Source organism: Agelaius phoeniceus, chromosome 8, assembly GCF_051311805.1.
Source record: "Agelaius phoeniceus isolate bAgePho1 chromosome 8, bAgePho1.hap1, whole genome shotgun sequence".
Classification (NCBI taxonomy): domain Eukaryota; kingdom Metazoa; phylum Chordata; class Aves; order Passeriformes; family Icteridae; genus Agelaius; species Agelaius phoeniceus.
Genome location: NC_135272.1, coordinates 24,990,898 through 25,018,411, shown reverse-complemented (window position 1 = coordinate 25,018,411; position 27,514 = coordinate 24,990,898). Strand labels below are relative to the sequence as shown.

Below are 27,514 nucleotides of genomic sequence, written 5' to 3'. Positions count from 1 at the left end.
TTCGGATGGCATTTATTCTGATATTTACACCTCAGGTTAACTTTTTGCATCTCACTTATTTATCTTATTTACACCAACCATAAAGTTAGTCTAATAGAAGGTTTCTCAGGTGTACCACAAAAACACTGTTGTCGTGCTCCAGGTCACATATCACCTGTAAGGAAATCATGGTTACTGGATTAGAAAATCTGTGTCTTTCCAACTCTGGATTTCTAATAGTTCTTTTAAAATTAGCTGAATGGACAGCAGCTGGAACCAACAAAGAGCTATTGTTTCATGTGATGCTATTTCCAGCATCCTTTTGGAGAGTTCCTACACTTTATGTCCTTGACTATAAAGCCGTTGTCTTCCAAACATCTCTTTTAATGAACAAGAAGAGATGGAAATTTGTCTACAAAGTTTTTGGTAATTTCTCAGGAAGCATAAACTGTTCCTGCACTTAAAATTAAATGGGCTCATCAAAGGTCTCTATACTGCATGCTTTTCTTTTTCTCCAGACACACATGGCATATCTAAACAATTCTTGAGGAGGGCAGTAGTTTACTTGATCACTTCAGTGATCATCTATTTATTTCTTTATAACAGTAATAACAACATAATACTTTTTATTCAATGGCCCCATAGTGCCTATCATTTTTTCATATAGCTCAGCTGCCTCAGAAAAGCAGCACACTCTGGAGCATGATGGCACAGACTGTTGATTTCTTTCCAAGTAATTCTAGTACACATTTGATTGGTAGTGACATGCCTGTGAAGCTCAGAGATGGTGAACAGACTCATCTTATCTATATCTCACCCTATCTTAGCACTTACAAGAGGTCTTCCCCCTGTCAGAATAGAGGAGCACCGGATACTGAAGTCATGTTTTTGTTGAGTTGTGTCTGTTATCTCCTTCTCTTGGATGCACAGGGCCTGGGTAGAGTCTGGGTATCTGAGACTGTCCTCTAGTCTCATTCCTGTCTATTCCAACTCATGCAACTGCATCTGGTTAAGAATGGGGTGTGTGCTAACCTGAGGATCCACCCTGAATTGATCCTGTTTACGGAGGTTTGTGAAGGAGCACCGGGTGAGAATTAGAGGACTGAGTTCACTGGCATTTTTGAGAAAACATTAATCCAGGAAGGATTTTGTGGCCAAAATCCTGTTCTTACTCTGCTGCTGAAGCTGTGCTGCCCCAGTTGCAAGTTGAATTTATCACTGATGTTGAATGTCTTCTGAAATATTTAATGGAGATCATAGCATTTATAGCCAGTACCATAAACCTGAGCTTTCAGAATCACCAAAAATGATATCTCCAGTGCTGAAGAAGGGCAATTGCACAATAATTCCCTTTAGTCTATCATTTTTTGGTATTGATTTATGCCTTCCCCAGGAGTAAACTCCATCTACACGTGTAAGAGGCTTTACTCTCTCCATTGGAGCATTGGCAGTGTTGGTACTACAGCCTGTAGAAAGGGCTTAAACAACATTATGGTCCTAGCATAATACACAAGAAATGCTACAAAATACTGTTTGTTTCTAGTGTTTTCTGAACTGCAGCAGTGCTGGTTAGGATACTCTTGAGCAGGCTGTGTCACTCTTGGGGAGGGTGCTGTGCAGGGTCAGGAGCTGGACCCGGTGATCCTTGAGGGTCCCTCCAACTCAGCCTTTTCTGTGATTCTGTGAATAGAAACAAGTCTTTGGGTCTGGCCTGTCCAAGTAGAGAGCAGAAGTATGTGAATATACTGTAGCATTTGAAAAGAAACATTTAGAAGGGTATGGGAATGGTTTTTGCCTTTGCCTAGTTTCAGTGTTTCTTGATTTTGATGGGGACTCACAGAACTTAGGCTACTGCTAAGTTTTAAAACATTATCAAAGGCATTCTAAATATTCTAGTTGCTTAAGCTCAGTTGATTCTGTAAATATTTGCCAAGTCTATATTTATCACTCTATGTTTCAGTTATCTCCAGTTTGTTAACCCAAAATAAGTCTTTCTAGCATTTCCATGTTCTCACCATGTCAAAACAATGTGAGCTGACATGCCTTTTTTTCTGATTTATATTTTTTTATAAGTGATGAAAATGAACCTAAAATCCACCAAAGCTGAACACGCTCAACAGTGAAGGAAGGAGCATAACAGCCACAACAGTGTTTCAATTCAGGCTAAAGAAGGTAGGCTTTGATCTGTTCATTGTATTTCAGCAGTTTCTGTGTCAACTGAGGGAAGAGAACTTCCTATGCTGATTATTGCTGTTAGAATACAGAAATTCTCTTTATAATTTATGTTAGCTTAAAGAAACTACTTTATTATGGTATCAACCTGTACAATTATCTTTTGTCATATTTTGTCTCTGCCTTTTCTGAGGACCAAATTATGTGGAGAGAAACAAAACAAGATCTGATCTTACTTGGGGGTTTACTTTAGTGGGAGAGTCACAGCATTTTTTAAACTGTTGTTGTCAGTCACTATGGTAAATCCACTGGTACAAACAGGAGAAGCTCTAGGAGAGCAGCTCTGCACCAAGAACAGTCTATGGCTCCAAGGAAATAAAGCCATAAACTCTCTTGGAGTAATTCATTTCTGTAGCTGAAGAAACAGTCTGTATGAAATTTTGTAAATGCAAAATACCAATGGGCTTGATTTTATTCTTTTCTATTTCTGAAGATTATAGGAGAATGGCCCTACTGCAGTCATATTTGTAAGATAAAAGATCATGGTAATCTTTTAATTTCTCAGAGGAGATCTCTGCTGAAAAAATGTATTAAGAAAGGACTTATTTCAACCAAATTATAAAGTTAGAGCAGGCAACTTTATTGAAAGAGACTGGAACTCAGCACTGCCCCAGAAGTCAGCATTTATGGGTCTCTGCTGCAAAGAATTGTCTCTTCTGCAGCTCCACTTTATTTGATGAGGAGTCCTGAAATCTAACAGTCAGCTCTTCTGCTCTGCCTCTTCAATTCCCTATTCTTGCCTGGCAAGAGCACGCCTTTTAAAACTAAAAAGCCATTTCAGAGAAAAAGAGAAAGAGAAGGAGTTTTTAAATTAACATTGAAATTGTCAGAGACTAATTGCATGTTAGCATCAAACAAACATTGTTGATGTTGTTTTTGGGTTTTGTGTTTTATAAGTTTTCTGTAACCCCTAATCAAACATGGGCAAGTATCTGTTGAAACAATGTATGTAATTTGTTTACATTGTTAGTTCAGATAATTACAAAGCAAGCACAATGGAAATAACTGGTTTCTTACTTTTATGTGGAAAGTGTCGGGGGGAGGGGGAGGAGGAACTCAACAACTAACCAGTGGTTGTCAGCTGCTGTGTAAAATATTGCCTAATTTACAGTTGTTGCATATTAGCATTGCTAAGAATGCTAGGGACATAAAGTGTCATGTTGAATATAGGGTGATGACTTCATACTAGAGCAAGTCTGGGGATATGACCAGTTTGCAGTCACAGAGAAATCAGCTTTAATTAATTTGAGTGCCAGCACTGTGTATAATTACACAGCATGAGAGTTTGCATGCAAATGCTAAAATGCTGATTGTTGAAATACTTGCACTTACTTATTAATACATTGGGACTAAGCAATCCTGGCCTGTGAGCAAGGTATAGAAAGAACACACGGTGCTGTCGGGATAATTTGCACTGCCCTGTAGTTAGCAAGCAGAATTCAGATAGTTCTGCTTCTACAGTGATAAGCATAACACATTAGTCATTCTCGTGGGTGACACACCTTGCAGCCCCCTCTCAGTGTGCAACTAAAACAAGATGATCTATTATTATTAAAGTTGTCAGAAACATAACAGCAGGATTTGAGCTTCATTTATTGTAAACACTAGCTACAACTCAATCTTGCTTTTCAATTTCAGTTTTTATTTACTTATTATATATTGTCAGTATTCTCAATTAGAAAAAAAAAAGTCTTGTAGGCAACTGTAATATAGAAATTGTCATAGTAAAGTAAGCCCTCTTGTTTGATGTTTCACACCTTTCAAAGACCATGACAAAAGATGGTATGTAACTTTTTCTCCTCTACCCAGAAAATTCCAGTGCAAAGCTTTTTTTCTGGACTTTGCAGTTGCTGTGTTCTGAGGAATCAAACTGGTAGCCTGAGAAATGGAAGTTGTGTATTGCCCTATCCAGTCTTAATCAGTATGTTGGTCTTATCCGTGTGTGACTAATCCTGTTTGCAATCAATTTATCTCAGTATTTTACTGCAGCAACGAATTTCACTGATTAATTATATGCTGAGTAACGTAATAGCAGGGACACTAAAAACACTGTTCCTTAATTTGGATGAAACTCTTTTGTCTGTTGATATACACAGGGAAAAGTACATAGGTCTGTCCTTGTCGTTCATTACTTTATACATCAGCAAAATCTGCTGCTAAACTCAGGTAGTCCACTCCTCTTCAGTATCTCACCATATGGAACTTCTTCATATCTTTAATCATGCTGTTGACCTTCTCTGGATCTTGCCAAAATACATTCATAATTCAGGAAAAAAAAAAGAGTTTGAATGTACTTGTTCATCACACAATGATCTTTGTATACATCTAGGTAGTGAAACACAGGTTAATACAGGAGCTTATTTTGTATGCATCTGAAAATTTGCTCTGTTTTTTATGTTGCTTCTTAAAGAATGTATTTCATTTGCAAAACATTAACATTTGTCAGGGTTATTTCCAGCCACACAGAAAATGTTCCTTTGTGTATTTTGATTATTTAAAGCAATTTTGCTTCTCTGATGCATATGTGCATCCAGCACAGCATGTTCACTGGCTTTGAATGAATGTGTGGGGAATGCTGTTAATTTCCTCATGTGCATGTAGAGAAATGCTTTTACTGTCTACTGCACATGTTGAGATGGGGTTGCTTTGTCTTCTCTTTCACATTATATAGTGCAGACTTCTTCTTTGTATTTGAAATGTAATAACTACCATAGATTACAAAATTGACAATAAACAGTATATGTTAGACACTGGTTTGGGGCTTCCCAGGCTGTCCAGATGAATCCCAGAGTGCTCTATTAGGCACCAAGGCTTTTACCATGCTTTGGGTGGTTAAGAGTGGAGTCCAGTATAACCAGATGGTAGCTGGAAGATTGTGCCTAGATTACAGTGAGGGAAAATACTGATGTCCTAAACAAATAATAATTAATACTTTGATCACTTGATTAGTCGAGTTTAAGAATGCTCTGGAGTGCATTAGTTCCAAATCCTTCCCCTAGGACATGCATTTTTCTGAGCACAGCAGATTCTGCTGCATAGCCAGCAAAAAGTGCTCAAGGAAGCCAATGCCTCCAGCCTGCTGCAGTCATCTTCCCCACAGATCCAGGGTCTAATGCCCTGGAATCAGTGCCACAGACAAGACTGGTGAGGTGTTGGGAATTGCTCTGTGACTGTGTTTTCACTGACCAAGCTTCAAGGACAACTTGAAAATATCATGGTGAGAGGATTTTGTGCTTCATTCTGCCTTACATTTAAGCATGTGTCTAATTTTAAACACATAGTTACTTCCATTCATTTCAATGGTATTATTGTTGTACATAATTTTTAAATATCTGCTCAAGTGATTTAGTAAATTGTATTCAGAAAAGGCATCAGAGGCAGGAGTACCTGTGAATGTGATGGGATAGCTGGAGACCAGCTGTCCAGTGGAAACATCTCTCTTCTGTGTCTGAACCATTGTTCTTCTCCATTTAAATAAAAATCTCACTTTCTCTTGATTTCTCCCATCTTCCTATATAAGGTCATTGTAGGCTTTTTCCTTTGGAGGGAATTCTGGCAGCTCTCATGAGCTGTCCTAGCTATGACATATTGTGCTGTGGCCTCAGTTCAAGTCTTATCAAATTGTAACTCAATTTGTACTGTCTCTCACTGCGTATTTCAAGCAAACTCAGGTATTTTTAAAAACAAACAAAAAGACATTTTCTCATTGTTTTCAGGAAATTTCAGTAGAGCCCAGTGCTGAATAAATAAATGACAGAACAGAAAAATATATATTTCTTTTCCTGGAATACAAGTCAAGCACAAGACTACAAAGCAGATAGCTATGATTTAGAAAACTATAACTCAGTATTAATGTTTAATGGATGTGGCACATTCCTTGCTGGGAAGTGTTATAAATCACTCCTTGAAAGAAAACAACAGAATATTTGAGGAGCATGTTGACGAGGGTTTTGTGTGGTTCAAAGGTGACATGGAAACAATGGCCACCTGAAGACAGTATTATATTGCTGTGACAAAGAGCAATTCAGCTCTATCCATTTCCTAAACACGGAAAAGAGTGGCTTTTTTAGCATTCTTTTGGTTCTGCTTATATCTTTGGTATATTCTTATTTTCTTCTAGGAAGAAGATTTTCCACTCCTATCATTCTTAATTAAAAGGGTTTTTTCCAGCCTGGTTTTTAGTCTATCAGGCATAAATGCTTTTTGCTGTGTTTTGCTATAGCATGAAGTGAGCTGGCTGTGCCCAGAAGACTTGATTCTGCCATCCTTATTCCTGTTGAGATTGATTTTGATACCAGCTGGACCCACCCTGAGTCGTTTCTTTCTTCTCCATAATTGTATTGAAGTCAGCAGGACTATTCATATCAGTAACTGCTCGCTGTGTGCTGGTGTTCAGAGCACAGCTCAGGAGGACTCACTGGTGGCCAGTGTGTTAAGTCTGCCTGAATATGGGGAGCTGAGCCTGGCCCACTGAGTACTCAGCTTAATAGCACTTTCCAGAGTAATTACTGCTTACTACAGTGAAGCAGGGCAGGATCCTGACATGTTTTCTCTCTCTCTGTTGCTTCTTACTTTCCTTTTTATTCCTGAAGTGAGTGTATTTGGCTGGATATTTCCCTAGGAAAAGCAAGGTATGTGATTATAACCAAATGAACAACTTGGAACAACAAAAGCCCCACAAATCAAATTTGTTTATAGCTTGTTACTGCTTTTGTTTGCTTCAGAAAAGCCTATTACATTTACTCTTAAATGATACAATATGACCAGTGTGATCTTGTGGTAAACAATAAGAGTAGCTGTTTCTCAGATTTGCTTTTTGTGGCTTTTCAATGTTTTTCATTAAACAGAGCTTGCAAACTTTAATTCATAAACTCACCTTTTAGCCTCATCAATCATAATAAAGAACCTTAATAGCTGAATGTTCACATCATACAAACTCAATTGTGGTTCTAATCGTGGTCGATTCCTTTTTTGAAACATTTTTGGAACACTAGTTAGTTTCTGTTTTGATTATATATGTTAAAGAAAACCTCTGTTGTGGATATTTCTTTTTATTTAAATAAGTAGATGCTTGTTTGAAGGAAAACTTACACCAAGAGGGAAGAGTACTACTTTAGGCAACATTGGCCCCAGTATTTTACAATTTCTGAACTCTGCTAATCTTTCTATACCTGTAGTTTACATACTTGCAAACGATTTCCTTCTTTCAGCTCCTAAAAGTGGATGTTTTCTCCATTCTCTTAAGAGAAGAATTTATATCAGTAGGGATGTTGTGCATAAAGACACTGACAGTATCATCACTACAGTTTTGCCTTGAATGTGGTTACTGAACAGATATCCCTGCTGAGCACTGTGAACCTGACTATCACTAATAGCAGGTCAATACTAAAATTAACACACAAACCACAGAAGAAAAGTACCCAAAGGCCTTGCAGAGCTCTTAAGTAGTACATGTGTGTTATATTCTGTGTTGGCCCTCCCATGATGTCTTTAGTCTTTCTAGTATTTAAGGTGATTGATAGACCTGATGGCATGGGCACTTCAATGTGGTGCAAGTATTTTCACTGCATATTTTGCAGCAGAGATATTCATATCAGCTAGATTGAAAGGCAGAACTCAACATTTGAGGGTATTTCTGGTCTAAAAATGCTTATTGTGTGCCTGCATATGTTTATCTACACACACTTTTACAAATATACACAAAATATAAAAATATATACACATTTTAATTTTGTAATCAGCAAACATACAAATTTGAAGAAATATCAAAGCATCCAGGATCTGGTTCCACTTTGATCAGAGCAAATACTGACAAATCAAATTCCATACTTTATGTGAGAGAACAAAGTAGAGATCATTGTAATGGCCCCCTTGACCCCAGACTCTTCTTATTTGTTCATTGATTAAAAATGCTGTGGCATAGTCATAGACAGTTGTGTAAAGCTGTTGAGTTGAAAATAATCTATTTTCAAAAATTATTTGGCTGATTCTTTGGTAAAATTTGCCTGCAGGCAAACACTTGAAAATGATACAGCCTATTAGAGCTTAAAGTGAGGAAAACTCTTGATAGCTGATGTTCACACATCACTAATAGCCTGAAAAGTTATGGGGTTTAGACAGTAGTATTAAAAGTAAATTCCATGTGATACATTGAACAGATGCCAATCCTGTTCATGCAAGGGTCCCAGTGTTAAAAAAATGTATTAAATCCACTTTCTGAATGCCCCTGTTCATTATTTTGCTGACTTGGAAACCTTGACGTGTTTTGTATCCATTTCATTATCTCCAAAAAGCATGAATTGTAATGGAATTTACATAAAAATCCTGCTTTGGAGTGGAGACTTTACTGCACAGTCAGCTGCACCCCTAATCCAATCTTCCCCAATGCAGTTGGCCTGCTGGTTGCCAAACTCTAACAGTGGGGATCTCCTTTGTTAAGAAAAGTATGAATTTGAGCTTTAAAATGAGCAGAAGTCTTTTCTATTACTCACGATGCCTCCTCTTGCTGAGTTTACATGAAATGTCTAGCAGGAGGTGTTATTAAATAGCCTCAAAAATTAGGCAAAAAACCAATTATCTAGAAAAGGGACACAAAAGGCTTAAAGAAATGAGCATTTGAATTTTCATTATGGAGTATCCATGGGACACCACACCACTATTTGAATTTTGTTATTAACCCTTTGCATAAAAAGGATTTAATACTTTTAATCAGTTTTGAATTACACTTTGAGGAAAGCACAAGTTGGGAATTTTAAAAAGCCTCCTTCATTTCTTTCAGTATTATTTCAGTGCTCCCGTGTTTGCACTTATCTCAAAAGAGTTTTAACTTTGTATTAGATTTTTTGTGAAGGTTGATTACATGGGCATTTCAGTCTCACCTTCACTCTTTATTTAGCTGAAATTCCTAATCAGTTCAGTGGGGGGTAGACAGGACTCAAGTGTTCCTTTAGATGAATTTCAGCTTCTAAAAAATCTTAGGGGTTGAGTAATGTATTCTTGTTTGTTTTTTCCACTCTACAGATAAAATCTAGAGAGCATTCATCATCACCTGGATAGGAGTGATTTAAAGCAGTTCACAGTTTAGGCTGGCAGCCATTTTCTGAATTTCAGCAAAGCATCAAAATTAGAATGGCAAGCAGTAATTTAATAATGTTTTCATGGGACCTTTGTAAAGGCGATACAGACAGAGACACATATTGCTAGGGAATTCTTCCTGGAACAGATCTTGCTTTATTAACAAAAAGCATCCAGCTGTCCTTGCCTCAAGAAAAATGCTTTCTTCAAATTAACATTGCTCTTTTATTCTGCTGAAAATGAAGTTTTCTAATGGGTCAGTCTTGTTTTTATTCTAAAAGATTCAGTCCCAGTGTCCATGTCTGGTCATGGAACATTCTGCTTTTCCAGTCAAGTTGCTCTTCCCATTTTACTTGTTTCCTCCTTCTTGTTTCAGTCTTTATTAATTTATTTTCCATTTCATTTTACATTTTTTATGAGTTTTTCTTTGCTATAATCCCTCTAACAGTGATGTTAATCTGAATATTATTGAACAGTAAAAACAAGCTGCAATGGCAGAGCACATCTAAGCCCAGAAGTCATACAGTCACTAACAGACTTTTTCGTCTGGTTTCTTCTGTTTTTACTGGGCTCTATTGATTTCTTCTGGAGCACCAGTCTTCCCAGAGCCAGAGGAGAGCAGTCTTTTGGCTCTCTTCCAAAATGCATTTGCCAAATAGTAGCATTAGAAAACTCCCAGGCTTTCTGACAGGAGACAACGGCAGTATCCAAGACCTGTACACCAGGATCCTTCACCTCTGCCCAATCAGATGCTGTGCCAAACCATACACTTGCTTAGAAAAGATCCACAGAAACCTTTGACATCTATGGATTTACAAGGAAAGAGTTTACTGGACACTAAGAGCACTGACGAGAACAACAAGCTATTACAAACATTCTTTTACTGGTTTAAAAACAGTTCGGTTTCCAGGCAAACACGGCATCACTACAGGCCCATAGAAGAGATAGATCTTCAGACAGCAGTAAAATTTGGCAAATTTTTTTCTTTTTATGATCTAACTTAATTGTTTTCTGCTATTAGGTGAATGAAAGTGGTATCTCCATCTGAAAGGAATGCTTAAAAATAGAGTGCTGTCTTTTTCTTGAGGTAGATGCAGGTTTGGCCTTTGCCTGCTCATTTTCAGAGACTATAGTCAGTTTTTGGGAGACAGAAGGAAGCATATGGGCATGTATGGCCAGGGCCCCTTGAATATTGCCCTTGAGTGCACACTGCTAGTGAACTGAGGAGGACCTGGAAGGACTGACAGGGCTATTTTCACTGCAGTACTACAGAATCAACAAAATTATGTGGAAACTGGACTAGGAAAAAGCACACTTATGAGGGGAATCAAATATTTTGGGCCATTCAAGAAATAGAAAATCAGACTCAGGTCTGCAAAATCTTCTTGGGAAAAGTTCTGTTTGAAGATTTGTGAAAGTACTCATGATTGATCCTTGTCCTGAAAAAATTAAAACAGAGGAACCTTTAACATTTGTGTCCACATCTTTAGCTGGGGAAAAGGATGCAGTTCCATTAAGTCAGTGCAACTGTACTAATTTGCACCAGCTGAGCTTCTGCTTCTTTGTTTGTGTAGCCTTGTCGGCACCCCTTCCAAGGGAAAGCAAACATTCATTGTTCTTTCCTGGGTCAAAGAGAAGTCAGTGCAGAAGGATCCCAAAGTTTCCTTATCTCTTCTTGTTTTCATTTTCACAACGAGCATTATTCACATACAAATGACTTGAACCTACAGTGCAGAACTTAAAGCATGTGCTTCTGAATGTACCTGACACTGGCTGATGGATGAGTAATTTCCATGAGTAGAATTCATGTATTGTCATTGTTTTATGCAACATAATCCATGCTACATTAATTCAAAATGTGTAAACTGGAAAAAACAGCATGATCTGAATCACAATTCATTTCTGATGAAATTTAAATCACCTTTTACCCTAAAGATTTACTTATTAACCCTTTGTTTCTTTAAGTTATTTTGTGCCCCTTATTATTTTATTCTTTTGGTGTTATTGATCCTGTCCTCAATGAGCTGCTTTTTTCACTCCAAGTGGAATATCTGGATCCATGCAACACTATTTGCAAACAAGCTGTTAGTGGCTGAGGCATGATCACAGAGAGGTAGATGATGGTACCTTCATTTGCATTCACATATATGCACTCTTATTGCACATATATTGCTAGCTACAATTTTATTTCCCATATAAATTCTTGCTCATATTCTCATATTATGTGTTCATTAGAATAAGAGTGGCTTGATTAAGGTGAAATCCATATCATGAAGGGGTTTGGAAGTTATTGAAGAAGAGTTTTGGAAGCTGTTTTCCAGGAAACACTTAAGGAGTCACTTCTCAAATGTTGTTAGGTATTTCCAGTCATCCAACTTCTTTCAGAATTAATTGAGAGGTCAATACTTAGTCACCCACTAATTAATCAATGCTAAATATAATGTAAGAAATATCACAGCCAAACTGGAGTCCTAAGATCCATCTTCTGCTGAGACATTAGAAAAACTTTCAGGATTCTGATTGAGGGTTTGGGGCTGAATGTTTCTTGTGACTGTCTCAGAAGGGCTTGCAAATCTCATTAAAATGCTGTAACCAGAATGAAATGTGGTTTGGAGCGATTTCCTTGTCCCTGATGGAAATCACCCGTTCCCAGGATATTGCTATCCCAGTTTTGCCAGGGACAATATATCCCTAAGGCTCACAAAGCACTTGGGAGTAAGGAAAATGTTTGGCCTTTAAAACAGACAAGGTTATGTCAAGAGTCAGTTATTTTAAAAGAAAAAAAAGTCCCTGGTGGGAGAATCTTTGCAAATTTAAAAACTTGCCTCTTTTCAAGTGGTGCAAGCTGAGCAGTGGGCTCTCCTTGGCTGTACATTCAGCACTTTATCCATGAACAAAGTATAAATATTTCCAGAAAACCCATTTCTATATTTATTTTCAGAGTGACATCACTTCCCCTCTGTATAGCTGGTGAGAGATGGTTCAATCCAAAGCCAGCTCTATTTTCAGAGAATACACAGACACATAGGGTGCTAGCTCTGGAACTGCAGTGGTTTTCACTGTAAATGAAACAATGATACTCTCCAGTTCCTCACCCAAATTCTCTATTTTTTTTGGTTTAGTACAGGCTAAAGAGCACATTTTTTTGTGGGGAGTCTCATGTGAAAATACCGACCACCAATCATCAGACTCCAGTAGCAATTACTGTAAACTATGCTGCTCCATCCAATAACATTAATATTTTTAACAATTCTCTTTCCAAAAATAACTGCACTTTGTGAGGATCAAAAATGAATAGAGTTCTCTTCTTACTTCAAAGTATGTTATGAAGCAAACTATTATTTAAATGTATTCTTAAGTACACAGGTACTATTATAAGCGATGCATTGGGTTTATCTGAACCTTTGGTCATACATTTATGAGTTTCAAAATATGTTTTATTGTATTTTATAGAAATGTGTTACATTTATATACCTTTTTGTTTACCCTCCACCACTTTACCCCCGAGAAGAGGCTTTTAGGAGGGAAGGTGTTCAGCAGCAACCTGCTCATGTTTCAGCTGAGGGGTGTGTTCCCCTCAAGGAACAAGAAGGCTGCTTAACTTATAAATATCTGCTCAGCCTCTTTCTGTTTGAAAGGCCAGTGCTGCTGGGGCTCAATCACTGGTGGATAGGCAACCTTTCCTGCCTGGCAATGGTAAACAAGCCTCAGCTTTTACCTTCTCCTGCAGGAGTATGAGAGCATTAGCTGCATGGTAGGTCGGTGCTCAGGACAGAGGGGAGCTGTCACTGCTTTTATATCTGCAGAGAACAATTGCCTGCAATTCCTGAGCCCTGGCTGCCTCATTAAGTGCACTTTAGAACTATTTCACCAAAAAACCACAGAGATTTGTTTCCTTTTCATTTATTTACATGTAATGCTTACCTTGGCCAGTGTGGCCGTGGTTTTTAGAGCAGGGTTTCTTATCTTGACCGGGAAACTCGATGATGTTTTAAAGAAGCCAAGTAGTTCCTCCTAGCCACACATCCCTCCAGTGGCTCCATCAGGGTCAAAGTCAGGGTTCTCTTACACCTTTTTTCTCCCCTTTAACCACATGGCCTCCCTCACTGCTGGCAATGTGCATCAGAGTTACATTGGCTGGGAAACTGCAGCAGCCAGGAAAGGGAACGCTCACACCTCCATAGCCTTGGGACTCAGGGCAGGGCAGGGTTAGCAGCTGCTCACAGGTGATGCATCTTTTCACCAGGAAAGGTCAATTTAATGTGAGATCCCTATCAAAAACACTAACTCAGTGCCCTGAAACTGTTCTGAGCCCCTAAAGAAGGGTTTTTGTAGCTACATCCTGCATCTTTAACATTTTACTGTTTAGAAACTGATTTCCTGGAGCTTTAAGTAAGACACCAGGTATCTTGGCTCCAATACAGATTTTTAGAACTTGAGTTGATATGGGAATTCTGTGTTGTGCTTTCCTTATTTTGTGTATTGTTAAATTATACACTTTGAGGTGCTCTTATGATTAGTGTCATTTACTCTCAAATTCTTGTGAATGTTATTTTGAAGTACTTCAGATATTTTCATTTTAATGACACATAATGATAAATACAATTATTAAAAAACACATCCCAGTGCAAACCTAGTGATGTCTTAAGAACCTGGAATTCTTCAGAAAAACGATAAGACTATAAATTGAAATAACATCTAGGCTAATTGTGAGTCAGTGTAAAAACTAGCCTTTTAGTTTGCTGATCAAAAGCAAGTGTTTTCATAGTGTGATTTCAAGAGGAAAATAATTCCATTGATACAGCAATTTTAGAGCACAGAGGGCAGAAACACACATTTTTTGGTAAACCTTTGGAACAGCTAGGAAAAGCAGTGCCACAAGAAAAAAAAAATAGGCATTTTGATATAGACAGTGCTAAGATCATTTGCTAGCAGTACCCTGACTGTTAATTACAGAATCTTGAAGTCTTTTCACTATTATATAAAGAATCAATTCAATGACCTGAGATCAGATGAAATATGAAAAGGCTTCTTAGTCTGCCTTTGTACCTTGATGGAGGCACTTTCAATCAGCGGAAACCAGTACATTGATTTACTTATTAGGAAGTTATTACAAAAGAGAACTCCACTGTGAACCATCTACAGAACAAACTAATCTGGTGCCTTTCCAGGAGAGATGACCATCTAATGCCTGAAATTCACAAGACAAAAGGAAATTTTTCCTGATTTATAGGTACATGCTGATGCTGAATGACTGTTAAAAAGGATCACAAAATTCACCAGAAGCTTTGCTTGCTGAGAGAATGTGTTACATCAGTTTTGGATAAGGAGAGGGGATTCAGGGGAAACCACTGTGATTTTTAGGGGTATCACAATATTACAAGAAACAACCCAGGAGAATACAGCAAACTTGTTAAAAATTCCACCAGACTTCAGAAAATCAACAAAGCATTGACACTATCAGTGAGTTTACCCTAATATGATGTTTACATAGTATAATCTCAGACTTGACAGTGGTTACACAACTTTAGGCAGATGTGCAGATGTTTTGTAACAGAATTTTGCCTAAACTTCAGTTACAAGAGCCCTCCCAAGAATCTTAATTTAGCTTTACTGCAAATTTTCTAGATTGGTTTCTTATTTGGAAAAGTTCAAATTAAGTTTAGATTACAATAAAGTCATAGAAATCATGTATAATTGAGGGATTTTTTCCACTCAGCACCCATATCCATGCAGTGCTTTCTTGCTGAGCTCCCAGGTTCAGCCAGTTTGACTGTGTACTTGAACAGACCTCAATATGTCACTTTGATATTAATTTTAGAATACGGTCTAGATTTCCTCTTATCTCCTATCTCACTCACCAACCTCAGCAATTTACCTAAGAAAACAGAACCAGAGAGGAGACAGTGCTGGCAATCAGATACAGCATCAAGGTGCTGCAAGTTCAGGTGTACCTGACTTGGTGGCTGAGCACAGCATACATCCATGTGGTGCCATTCCTATGAAATCTCAGTTACCCAACTTCATCAGTACCATGCCTTGTGATCTACATGTGGAGTACACTATGAAAGACAGACAATTAATTATCATGAAGGATATCTCTTCTCAGATATTAGATATTTTCATTAAAATTTAGTCTAAAAGTTGTTTTAAAAGGTTTTCAGTCTCCTTTTGTGTGTATGTGTGTTCTTGCATTGATGCCAAGTGACTGTTTTTAATTTTGCTTATTATGATTAAAAACAAGTTAAGAAGCAAAACCAAAATAGAACATTCTTCAGCCTTTATTGTACCTTTTTAATCAAAGTAGTTCACTTTTTTCTTGATCATTTGAAGCAGTTGGTGAATGCAAAGCAAAAAGAGAGGAGGCAGAATACAGAACAGTAAAGAGGTTAATGATAGTGAGAAGCTTACTAAGGTGAGTATGGCAAGAAATTTGTGGACACAGTAAGATGTCAAAGAATTTAGAAATACAATTTTCTCCCTTTTTTTTTCAAATGTGTAAATAATAAAGAGGAAATACAAAGCTCAGGTCTAACTTGTTAAAAGCTCAAAGTATGCAAAGCACCAGCAGTAGAAATTATGTCCAATAAAAAAGATGAAATAGATGTGATAAAGGAAAATACTAAAATTAAAAAAAATACATTTATGTTTAGAAAATAACAAAACAGAAACAAAAAGACTGTGATTAGGAAAAATTCTTAATTACTGAAACTGAGTAAATTATGAAGGGTTAAGTATTTTTATTGATGTTTTCTGATATAAGCTGAGCAGTTCAAAAGGATCAAGAATATTTTAGGAGCAAGAACTTTTCACAATATTTCTTTCAGTTTGTTAGTTTTTTGCTCTCTGATCTATTATTTCTTAGTCCTTTTGCTTGAGTAGATTCAGAACAAATGCTTGCCATTTCTCTGCCTCAAAGGTCTGCATAGCTACATGGTAATAGATTTTTATGATATATAGGGTTAATGAATGTTATAGATGTAGGTATAGAATTTTGAGAGGATATATTTGAGAGGATATTGACTTTCCATTTGAGATGGAAAGTCACTCTGTAATTAGATGAGGGCTATACTCATTTTTGAATGGAAGCCTACTGCTAGCATTTTCTAAACAAATTATTGAATGGCAAGCTACTGTGGTTCTGTCATCAGGACAATGTTTACCAAGAGCTCCGTGGAAACATCCCTGATTTCTGGTATTCAGGCGGAGGTTCACAGCACTGTTTCTGGTCTATGGACTTTGCTGTGGGCCTGGTGGATGAAGCACATGGACACTGCTTAAGTATGATTTTTAAATGTTTTTAAAAGATGTTCACATGAAGTTAGAAAAAATGAAGGCAGTGCTATTTATATCCAAACCACACCTCAAAGCCCATTTAATATATAAGTTTTTTCAGCTTTCTGTAATGCCCATAGGCCCACTGCTTCTGCAATATATCTTTGTCTGTATTAATAGTTTTGTTATCAGGAGGGGCTGTTTGATTCAGGTTTTACAAAGAGGGTAAGATTTTAGTTTGGGTGGATTATTCATAATGAAAGGTTCTGTATTTTCAGAAGTTATGGTATAGCTAAACTATTATATGTAGACATAAATCACTGTGTTATATCAGTGTTTACTGGTGAGGCAGGGAAATAGGATGCCCAGAAAACTTGTGGATGCCCCATCACTGGAAGGCCAGGCTGGATGGGGCTCTGAGCAAGCTGGTCAGAGGAAGGTGTCCTCACCCATGCAAGGGAGTTGGAACTAAATGGTCTTTAATGTCCATCCCTTCCAGCCCTAACAATCCTGTGAGTCTGTGATTCCATGGTTGTGTGATATATATAGATACAGTGGGTAAAACCTGACTGCACACATTTGAACAGAAAAGTAGCACAGCACCCATGAGTTAACTTAGGATAGGGACAGTTGTGACTACCAACACTTAACCTTTAGATAATTTTCTTATATCAAGGAAAATCCTTGATATTGGAAATTTGTACAGCTTTTAAGAACAAAGATTTCAGTAAGCCTTTGCTGAAGTCAACCCAAGGTAACTGTGAGCTGTGTGTTTCTGTCCTGCAGCGACAGATCATGTCACACAACCCTTGTAAGTGAGAGCAGCCTCCCAGGGTTGCTGCAGCCTTGCCTGGGTAAGGCAGCTGGCAGAAGGGCAGTGCTGCACTCCCAGCAGTGTCCTGCACAGTTCAGATTGGAATGATACAGGTGCTACTCGGGTCCAGCTGCAGCCTCTGTGGCTCTTTGCTGTGTATGGGAAAGATACTGTGAGTGCTCATCTGCAAGAAATGGAGCAACAGCAAATATATACTATCTGTATAATAGATTTAAAAACTGTGAGAATTTTAGGCTAAAATTACATTTTTAAAAAAGAAATTTAATTTTCTTTTTAGTTAGCATGCATATTTTGATTATTACTAAATGCTGCATCTGTAACATAAAAATACAACCCAGCTGAGTAGTACAAAGTGTCCAGTACTTTGAGGGTCATCCTTCTGGTTGCTTGGTTATTGTGTGTAAGTTTGTTTTGTACTATTATTTGATTAAGGCAGGACTTAAGGTGATCTGGCTGCCTTCTCAGCACTGAGGAGCTTATGCACCTTGCAACTGCCTCTAACGTATTCCAGTATTTGTGTGTTTGTTACTATGACATCTGGTTCTTTGCCAGACATTTTGGGTGGCACTGCTGTACACTTCATTCTCAAAGTGCTGAGTGATATGGTCATGAAAAATGCCTCCTCTTTGCCCATTAAAAAAATCCCAGTCATATCAGAGTTGTTAAAATTTATGCTAAGTCTATTCAGTGAAACATAAATAGTCATCACTTGGAGAACTTGCTGTGCAAGGCATGATCCTGCAATATGCTAGGCTCTTCTGAGATATTCTCAGCACCCTCAACTTTTAGTGAGTTGCCGGATGCTCAGCACCTTGTCAGATCTGGCCTCTGAGAAGGAACATGAAAAGACCCAAAGCAAACTGGCAAATATTCAGCTGTTTGTTGTACAAGTCTTTTTTTTTCCTCTCAAAAGTAGCAATTCAAACAAAGGATTAATTTAGAAAGAAGAAAATATAATTGAAATCGAAAGAGGAGAAACTAGGATGTGTGAAAAAGAATGTTAACAGTATTTGAAGAGGCAAAGAAATTAGAGAGATAGAAAACCTAATTTTTCTTTAAGTAACATTGGGAAGGTTGTAGATGTTGTTTAGTATTGTCCTTGAATATTTTGCAAGTGGCACAACCACTTCATGAGATGCCAATTGCTGAAATACAGAGTTGTGATTTAAAGTGACAATGTCACCTTAGTTTTAGTCCAAGTGATGGATTTTGCTATGAAATGGGTTTGAAATGGGTATACCAAACCTAACATTGAAAGATGTGTTTGCATTTGGGTTAATTTCAATTAAAATTAGTTTTGTTAGAAATATCACTCCCATAACTTGTTATGAAAATTTTATCTCTTTTAATGTGAACTCAAATGGGCCTTACAAGACACCAAGTACTCTGATGCATCCAGATAGCCAAGGCAGGCAGCAAAAATCCCAAACTGTACAGAGTAGCTCTGGGTATTTCTTTCCTTTTCAACTGAATGGATAAAAGAAAAGAGACAAAAAGCGTTTTAAAAATACAGGAAGCATATTCTTAATTGCTTGCACCTGGTTTATGTGAAAAGCTAATATGGAATCCTGCAGTATTGACTGATATCACTTTCTTTTCATTTTTTATTATGATAAACTATAAAAATGGCAAGATGGTAGAATAGGAAGCTTTTAAATTGCAGATTGCACAGTAAATCAACTTAATTTATGTACTGTGTTTATTGGTAAATTGTCTGGATTCATTAAAGCCCTGGAACTGCATTCGTATAACAGAATATGGCCTCTTTTCCTGGATTTTGAGTCCATTTTCAAGCTGCATAGACCTCTTTGATTGTGTTAAAGTAGTAGCCTCATTTAACAGGGAGGGTTCATAAAGCTTTGAAAATGTTTTAAATCATTAAAAGGGATAGTGACAATTTGAATTTTTTTCAAAATGACCTATTAAAGTTTTTTTTTAATATGGAAGGGGTTTTTTCTAATTCCTAGAAAATACCTAGATTTTTTTTTCTCTGTGAATGTTTGGAAGCATCACTCAGAAGACCAGATAATGTTACCATCATAGCCATCATTATTAATCATGAATACTTTCCTATTCCCCTCTCACATCCTTTCCTCTTACAGGAACTCAGCCCAGTGCATCCAGCCAGCCTGACTCCTGTGAATCATTTCAGCAGTGTTTTAAACTTGGAAATCTGACTTTGCCACAGCATTGTTCTGTGCACTGTGGTTATTTTCATTCCTTGCTGCCAGTTGTTTGGGGAGGATTTGTAGGGCTGAGCTTTCCAGCACCTCTCTCCAGCAGAGCCCTGCCTGCAGAGCCCACCCTGCCAACCAGCCTTTCAGCCATGGGCTGTGACAGACAAGCTCTGCCAGATGTCCTTGCCATGATTTCAGATATTCATGCTCACAGCTGTCCATTTCACAGTTCTGCTGGAAATTCCTGTCAGCCTACAGGGACGAGAGAGAGGAGCATGTGTCTGTGCTTGAGCCACCCACGTTCACACCGCCTGCTAATTTAAAGTGCCAGTGAAAAGCCTTTGCCCTGGTCTTTGGGACTGGAGATGGGATTGCAACCTTCCAGTGGAGGGCAGGGTGCAAGGCTGGCAAGTGGCAACATCCAGAAGTGTGGCAGCTTTGTGCTTCAGTGTATGAGCAAGAGCACAAAGTACCTGAGCTAAGTAAACAGGAAAAATCAAGCAAAACCAGGTCAGCTACACTGCAGGACGAGTTTTTAGATGAGAAAGCAGCATTTGAGTTCCCAATGTCTTTTTAATGGCTTGGTGAAATATATTTTGTTTTCACAGTAAAGTTGCTAAACTGTGAATATTTTATCCAAGCAATTAAAGTAACTTTTTACTCTTATACATTAGGCATAGAATATTTAAATATAAGTGAGAGAGAGAACACTAGATATGATAATATCTGACAATGTGTTTCAAATTACCAGCAAAGCATGTGCATACATATATGAATACAGCTGTGGTTTCTCTTCAGCATTAGGTAATGTTCTTTTAATGAAAGAAAGGAGTGAAAGCTCCTGCTATTCTCTTCAAAGGAAGGGCATTTATATATTTTATATAGCACTCTTTATACTGCTGTGTTATGGTATGTAATATATTGGAACTTCTCAGCCTGTGATAGACCCCCAAAGGGTAGACATGTAGGTCTAAGAGATGAAAAAAATCAAAGACATGATCTCTTGACAGAATTATATAACCTTCTCACACTGCCTCTGAACCTCATTGAATCCTCGAGGTGACAGAAAGTTGGCAGGCAAAGTGGAAGCAGCTGCTGGTGATGGCATGGCTGAGATCTATGAATGTATCCAGAGTGATCAATGGCTGAATGCTCAATAGCCAGAGCCATTGATCACCACCCTGACCCCAGCTCCTGCTAAGTCCAGCAGGTTGCTGGGGAGGCTTTAAGAAGCAGGGAGTGCAAAATGGAAAGCAGGACATGAACAGCAAACGGAGGAGAAAGACAGAGGCACGAGCCCTCCTCATAAAAGCTATTCAGGAAATTGTAAAACTCAATCCTATGTGCATGGTACTTGATCACATAAAAGTTTTACTTTAAGGTGCATATCTGAATAAATGCTGAGAAATTCTGTTCTCTGCATAGTCTGGGAAGCCTACCTTCCGTGAAATTTCAGTAAATGCCAGAGGTCAAGTTTCCCCATGCACCTTTGACTGTCTTACCTATAATATACACATAAACCTTAGTTTTTACAACCTGTTTTTAAAATATTGCATAATAAAATAATGCAATGTAATAAATAAAATACCAACATGCAGTATATGCCAAATTTTGCCAAAGAAAGCAACACTATAGAAAGGGTACAAGTGAGTTTTACTAAATGCATTCTACTCAAAAATACTTTAACAATTGAATTGTTTCACAAAAGGAACTATTTCAGCCCAGTTGCATCATGAAAAATTACTTTGTTAGAATGGCAGAATAGATTTCCACATGCTTTAAGTCTCATAGGATTTATCTAATTTTCTCAGTTCACTAATAAAAATATATTTTACAGCTTTTAACTTCAAAACTTGGAAAACTCAAATGTTCTGCAAAAGACCAGGCTGGGTTCCTTCTCTCATGCATCTTGTTATTGCTAAAGATGCTCCCAGTTAAACATTAGCAGTGTTTCTGCTACCCTTCATTGGGATAATGTGGTTTTATTATAATACAGAATTTAAATGCACTGTGATTGCATAAATTTCATAGTTGATACAGTAAGTAATGCCAAAAGATAATTCAGTTCACTCCATCATAAATGGGAATAAAACCACTTTTTCCACTAAAGTAATCATACATGAATGTGGATATACACAAGGGGCCTGGTCCAGAAGTAAAAGTCTCTCCCAATAACTAGAAATCTGGATTTAGTCCAAAGAGCAGATCTGTTGAGCAAAACCAGTACGTTTTACATTGGTGCTTTTAAACATGGAAGTGCCCTATAAAGGCAGAAGTCTTTGAGGCTATTGTTTAATTTAAGGTTAGATTTCTTTCACAGAGGTCTATTCTGAGGCAAAAATAGTTTCATATATACAAATTGTTTAGTTTCATATAGGAAAAGCTATATGAATCTCAGCTACTTGCATTTAATATTCATGAAGTGGTGAAAGTGCTGACCAAGCCGCTTTCTGTCCAGGCACCAGTCATGGCTAACCCAGGAGGCCCCAATTGACAAGAACTTAGCAAATACGACCCAAATGGCTGGAAAGGAGAATCCAGGGAGCTGCAGGTCTGTCAGTCTGACCTCACTGCTGGGGAGGGTCGTGGAGCAGATCATGTTTAGTGCCATCAGACAGCAGGTGCAGGACAATCAGGGGATCTGCAGGACAATCAGGGGATCAGGCCCAGCCAACATGGGTTTATTAAAGGCAGGTCCTGCTGGACCAACCTGATCTCCTTCAATGACAGGGTAACCTGCTTCGTGGATGAGAGAAAGGCCATGAATGTTTTCTGCCTAGACTTTAGCAAATCCTTTGACAGTTTCCCACAATGTTTTCCTGAATAAACTGCCTTCCCATGGGGTGGATGGATGCACTCTCCCCTGGATTAAAAACTGGTTGGATGGTTGGCCCAGAGAGTGGTGGTGAACAGAGCTACACCCATTTGGTGGCTGGTCACTAATGGCATTCCTCAAGGCTCAGTGCTGGGGACAGTTCTGTTTATTATCTTTACTGATGATCTGAACTAGAGGATTGAGGGCACCCTCAGGCAGTTTGCAGACATCACCAAATTGTGTGGGTTGTCAATCTGCTGGAAGGCAGGAAGGCTCTGCAGAGGGATCTGGATGGGCTGGCTTGATGGGCTGAGGCCAACAGTGTGAGGTCCAACAAGGATCAGTGCTGGTCCTGCATTTGGGTCACAACAAGCCCATGCAGCACAACAGCCTTGGGGCAGAGTGTGTGAAAGCTGCCCAGTGGAGAAGGACCTGGGGACCCTGGTTGGCAGCAGCTGAACATGAACATGACCCAGCTGTGCCCAGGTGGCCAAGAGGCCAATGCCACCTGGCCTGTGCCAGCAATGGTGGGGCCAGCAGGAGCAGGGCAGGGATTGTCCCCTGTGCTCAGCAATGGTGGGGCCACACCCCGAGGGCTGTGTCCAGTTCTGGGGCCCTCAGTTCAGGGAAGACATTGGGGGGCTGGAGTGAGCCCAGAGGAGGGCCGTGGAGCTAGAAGAGAAGTCTTATGAGAAGTGGCTGAGGGAGATGGGGGTGTTTAGCCTGGAGAAAAGGAGTCTCAGGGGTGACCTGACCATGCTACAGCTACCTGACATGTGGCTGTAGATGTGTGTGGGTCAGTGTCTTCTGACAAGTACCAAGCAAGAGGACAAGAGGAAATGGCCTCCAATGGCACCGGAGGAGGTTTAGAGTGGATATATTTCTTCATTGAAAGGTTGGTCAGGCATTGGAACAGACTTCCCAGGGAAGTGGCTGAGTCACCATCCCTGGAGGTAGTTAAAAAAGCCTGTAGATGTGGTACTCAGGAACATGGTTTAGTGGTGGACTTGGCAGCATGAGGAGAATCATTTGACTCAATGATCTTGAGGGTCCTTTCCAGTATAAACATTATATGATTCTATAATACCAATTAGATTATAAGACTGCACTTGGAGTCAAAATACTCAAAACAGAAAAGAAGAATAATTTATTTTTTCACCAGAAGAAAGCCACATCCTATTTGTTGTGTTATTCTGATGCATGCATTAATACTTCTTTTTTTCATTTTCACATATTTCCTTTCATTATATAGCACTTGGACTATAAATATAGCTGTTATTAAGATACAGTTTCCAAGTACAAAGAATCAGAGGAAGACATGCTTTCTTTTGTCCTGGTGGAAATTGGGAGCACTTCCAGTGGTACCATTGGGATTTCAGTATTGTAAAAATGAGAAAGAATTACATTCCTAATCTTCCTTCCTACCATGGCTCCTTGTCCCCATGTCCAAATGCTCTTTCATTTTTGAGCACTTCTAAGTCAACAAAGATTCATTGTTGTGGTGATAACTGTTGGATAACACTGTCATGAAAATAAGTGAATTAACTGGTTGGAGTGCAGTTCCTTATTTCATTATGAGCCTGTGATATTGAGCCATGTCCTTTCTCTTTCTCTGTGCATAACATTTTGCACAGAAAATTCTTCCACTGTGAGATACATTGTTTTAAGGTTTGAATGAGGGAAGCAGTAAACCTAACAATTTTAGTCAGAAAGATAAATAGTTAGTCAGTTTGATCACCTTTATCTCTTATGAGTGCACCCATTTGCACCTGAATAAAATGTGCTTTTCAAATCCAAATTTAGTATACATTTAACACATGCTACTACCACTATAGTTGTTTATGATTCTGTTTTTGATCTCAGAATGCAGAATTTTGGCATTGTCAGTTCTGCACATCTCAGGTATCCTTTATAGGGTCTAATTGCATCTGCCAGTCCAAACCCCCCCCCCGCCCCTTGCACTTAGCTTTATAAATCCTCTATCAGATGGGATATTTTTACAAAAGTTCTCAAAGCTGATCTCACATACTCCACTGATTGCAGATTTTATGGGATGTACTTGTCAGCAAACCTACCTGCTATCACATTTCTGGCCTGGGTAGATACCTCTCTCTTTCTGGGCTCTTGTGTTATGTATTCCCTCCACCCCTCTGCATTCAGTCCTGTAGCTTAATGACGTGTACAGAAATTTTCTTAACTTTTATTAAGAAAAAATAGGCAGAAAAAATACTCTTGTCATTTTGCTTGAAATTCACAACATCTATCTGTTTTAGTTTGTTTTTGTTTTAATTGCATTTCCTGCAGCAGAAATGGAAGCACAGTCAGTTGGCCCAGAGGAACTGCAAGACACCCACAGCTGGATAAATTCCTGCTTTCACTTCTGTCTTGCCTGTAGGCATTTTTTAACAGTTTTCAGTTCATGTGCACTTTTACCCCTTGTTTAATTTTAATTTGTCTTACAACATAATAATACCTTTAGGGAGTATTAATGCTACAGTAAGAGCACACATAAATTCTGTGTATACATGTACATATTGTGTGTGTGTGTGCATAACATACACAAAAACTGGGCAGTGCCTCCCCTGGAGTAGTTCCACTCTCTAGCTTGGTTAAACTTAAAAAAAATATGGTCACTTGCATAAACATTTATTAGGCTTTACAGAAGGGGTGTTTAAACTCAAGTAGAGCTGAAATGAAGTGACTAGAGAAGTGAGCAGAAAATGCTGCAAGCAATATACCAAGCAAGGAGTCTTTACCCCAAGGAGAGGAAGGAGAATTTGTTGAGCACCTGGAAGTGGGAATTGAAAACATAAAACTCTTCAGAGTTTCACTCAGCTTTTGAATTTTCCTCTCATCCTACCCTGTCTCTCACAAATTCCTCCTTCTTTGGCACCCATATGAGAAATGGACCTGCAGCAGCTGCAGGTGCCACACTCCATGTCCTCTTCTTGAAGACAAGATTTTCAGGCTGCAAAGAGCCAGGGTCAAGAAAAACAGGCACTTCTCCTAAGAAAATGTTTGATTTGGATACTCTGTGATGAATACCTGGATCACAGCAGCTCTTGGAGAAGTGGGAGGGACAACTGCTGGGCAGTGGGAGGATGCCAGGAGCTGTGCTTGTGCTGGAGGGAAACAGGAGAGTTTTTAAGTTATGAAGAATGTAGTTTATTGTGCTCAGAATGAGGGAAGGGGTGGGGTTGGGTTAAAACAGACTGAAGAAAAATCTCCTTGGAAAAGGAATCAAAGGGGGGAAGGAAACAAACTATTACTGAAAAGTAGAGGCAACCCACAGCAAAAATTTGTAAACTGCTGATAAGAAACCTAGTGAGAACTGTATATCCCCTACAGAACTGTGTGATGTGCCTTAGTTTGGAGATTACATTGTATTGAACTCTACTGTACCCTGTGGAAATCTCATCCTCACCCAAAACTGATTTGAAAATGTTTTACTTTTGATTATTTCACATAAACACAAACAGGTGAAGGGCTTAATAAAGTTTAAAGTACTTTTAGCAAGTCTGCTTTTTGTATAGGTAACTTTTCCCTACTATTTGTTGGGTACATCTTTCATACAATCCTAGAAAACAGTCAAAAGGACAGGGAAATATGTTCCAAAAGTGGAATTCTTACACATTTACAGCAAAATCACACAAGGTACAAAAACCATCTTTTAATGACATGGCACTGTTCTGTGAGGGTTTTGCAATATCTTTGTCCTAGTTCCAGCTAGAACAGGGTTAATTTTTTGCAATAGCCAGGAAGGGCATGGCCAGGACAAGGAGGTTATTCCATACCACCCCTCATCATTGCCAGGGGTTTGGGGAAAGGAATCTCTTTTCCAGAAGGAAGGGAAGGGCTTGCAGGGTGGTGTGGCTGCAGGTCAGGTCACAAGTTCCTCAGTGAGCATATTTGCATGTGAATCACTCTCTTTTTTGTACACTTTTGTTATTAATATTACTGCTACTGTTCATTTTATCTCATTGCCATTTCCAGTAAATTTTTCTTATCTCAACATGGGATCTTTGCCTCTTGTGCCTCCATTTGGAGAGGGGAGGGGAAGGCTCAGGTGGATTTAGTGGGAGCACCAAATTGGAGACCACCATTTCTAAACCTCGACAATCTTTTACAAATTTTCCTGTTTATAAAGTATTCAAACAAGGAATTTATTGTTTGGCCTAGATTTCCAATTGTATGACATAGATAATTTCAGGAAAAAAAATTACTATTATTATAAAGACTATGTAACAGATTCTCAGCTGGTGGAAATCAGCATAGCTCTTCCAAAGTTACATGAATCAACAATCAAGTGGGAGAAATTATAATACAAACATTTTGTACTCTTTACTTATTCACAGATACTGAAATTTTTAGGTTTAAAGTTTTGAGCTTTCAAAAAATTTTTCTTTTCCAATACAATTTCAAAAACTGATCTTTAAAAGATCTTTGCATCCCCTACGGTACAGTGTTGTTTGTTATACATTGTGTATAGTTGTATACAAAGATCATATTAGATATACAAAGTTGGAAGGAGATACTTATTTTAAACTACTGAGAGCAGTCCTGTAATCTGAAATAGTTTTTATTTTATATTAATTTATTTATTTATTTACATATAATCTGAAATATATTTTCTTTATAAGGTTAGACCTATTAATTTCAAAGACTATATGAATGTACATCTCTAGAAGTACTGCTGTGAAAAAACATTACATGTAGATTCTGTAACTTTTAGCTTTTTCGTCAGAATACTGAAAAAATAACAATTTCACTGGCTGATTGTGAGACAGGGCTGTCATATGACATAGACCCACAAATGTTAGGCTTTGGTACCTGAGCTGGAAAAGTCTCCCCAGATCCATAATGAACATCCCATATAACGTGAGCTTCCTTGTCATTTATGAGCAGATCTTTGTCATGTATGGAAAGCACAGTGTGCACAGTTTTTCCTCTATTTTCCTAATAAATTGATGCTTTATAGTTTTTGGTATCTTGAGCTAGGAGGCCTCTAGAAAATCTGCTATGGCTCACATGGAGATAAAGTGTAGAAAGTGACTTCATGTTGCATAGTCAGGGAGGTTGATCAGATTTGTTATCATTGACAAGATGTGGAGTGGTTCTGACTCTGAC

At 38.4% G+C, this 27,514-nt stretch overlaps 1 protein-coding gene across 1 annotated transcript in view; it reads left to right on the top strand.

Annotated features, from left to right (window-relative positions):
- Window positions 1-2,081: 2,081 nt before the first annotated feature.
- The window catches only part of ADGRL2 (adhesion G protein-coupled receptor L2), a 204,587-nt gene continuing 179,154 nt past the window's right edge, over window positions 2,082-27,514 (top strand). The window contains exon 1 of the mRNA XM_077182315.1: window positions 2,082-2,151. The gene's annotated coding sequence lies outside the window, so the exon portion shown is untranslated. The remainder of the gene's footprint in view (window positions 2,152-27,514) is intronic.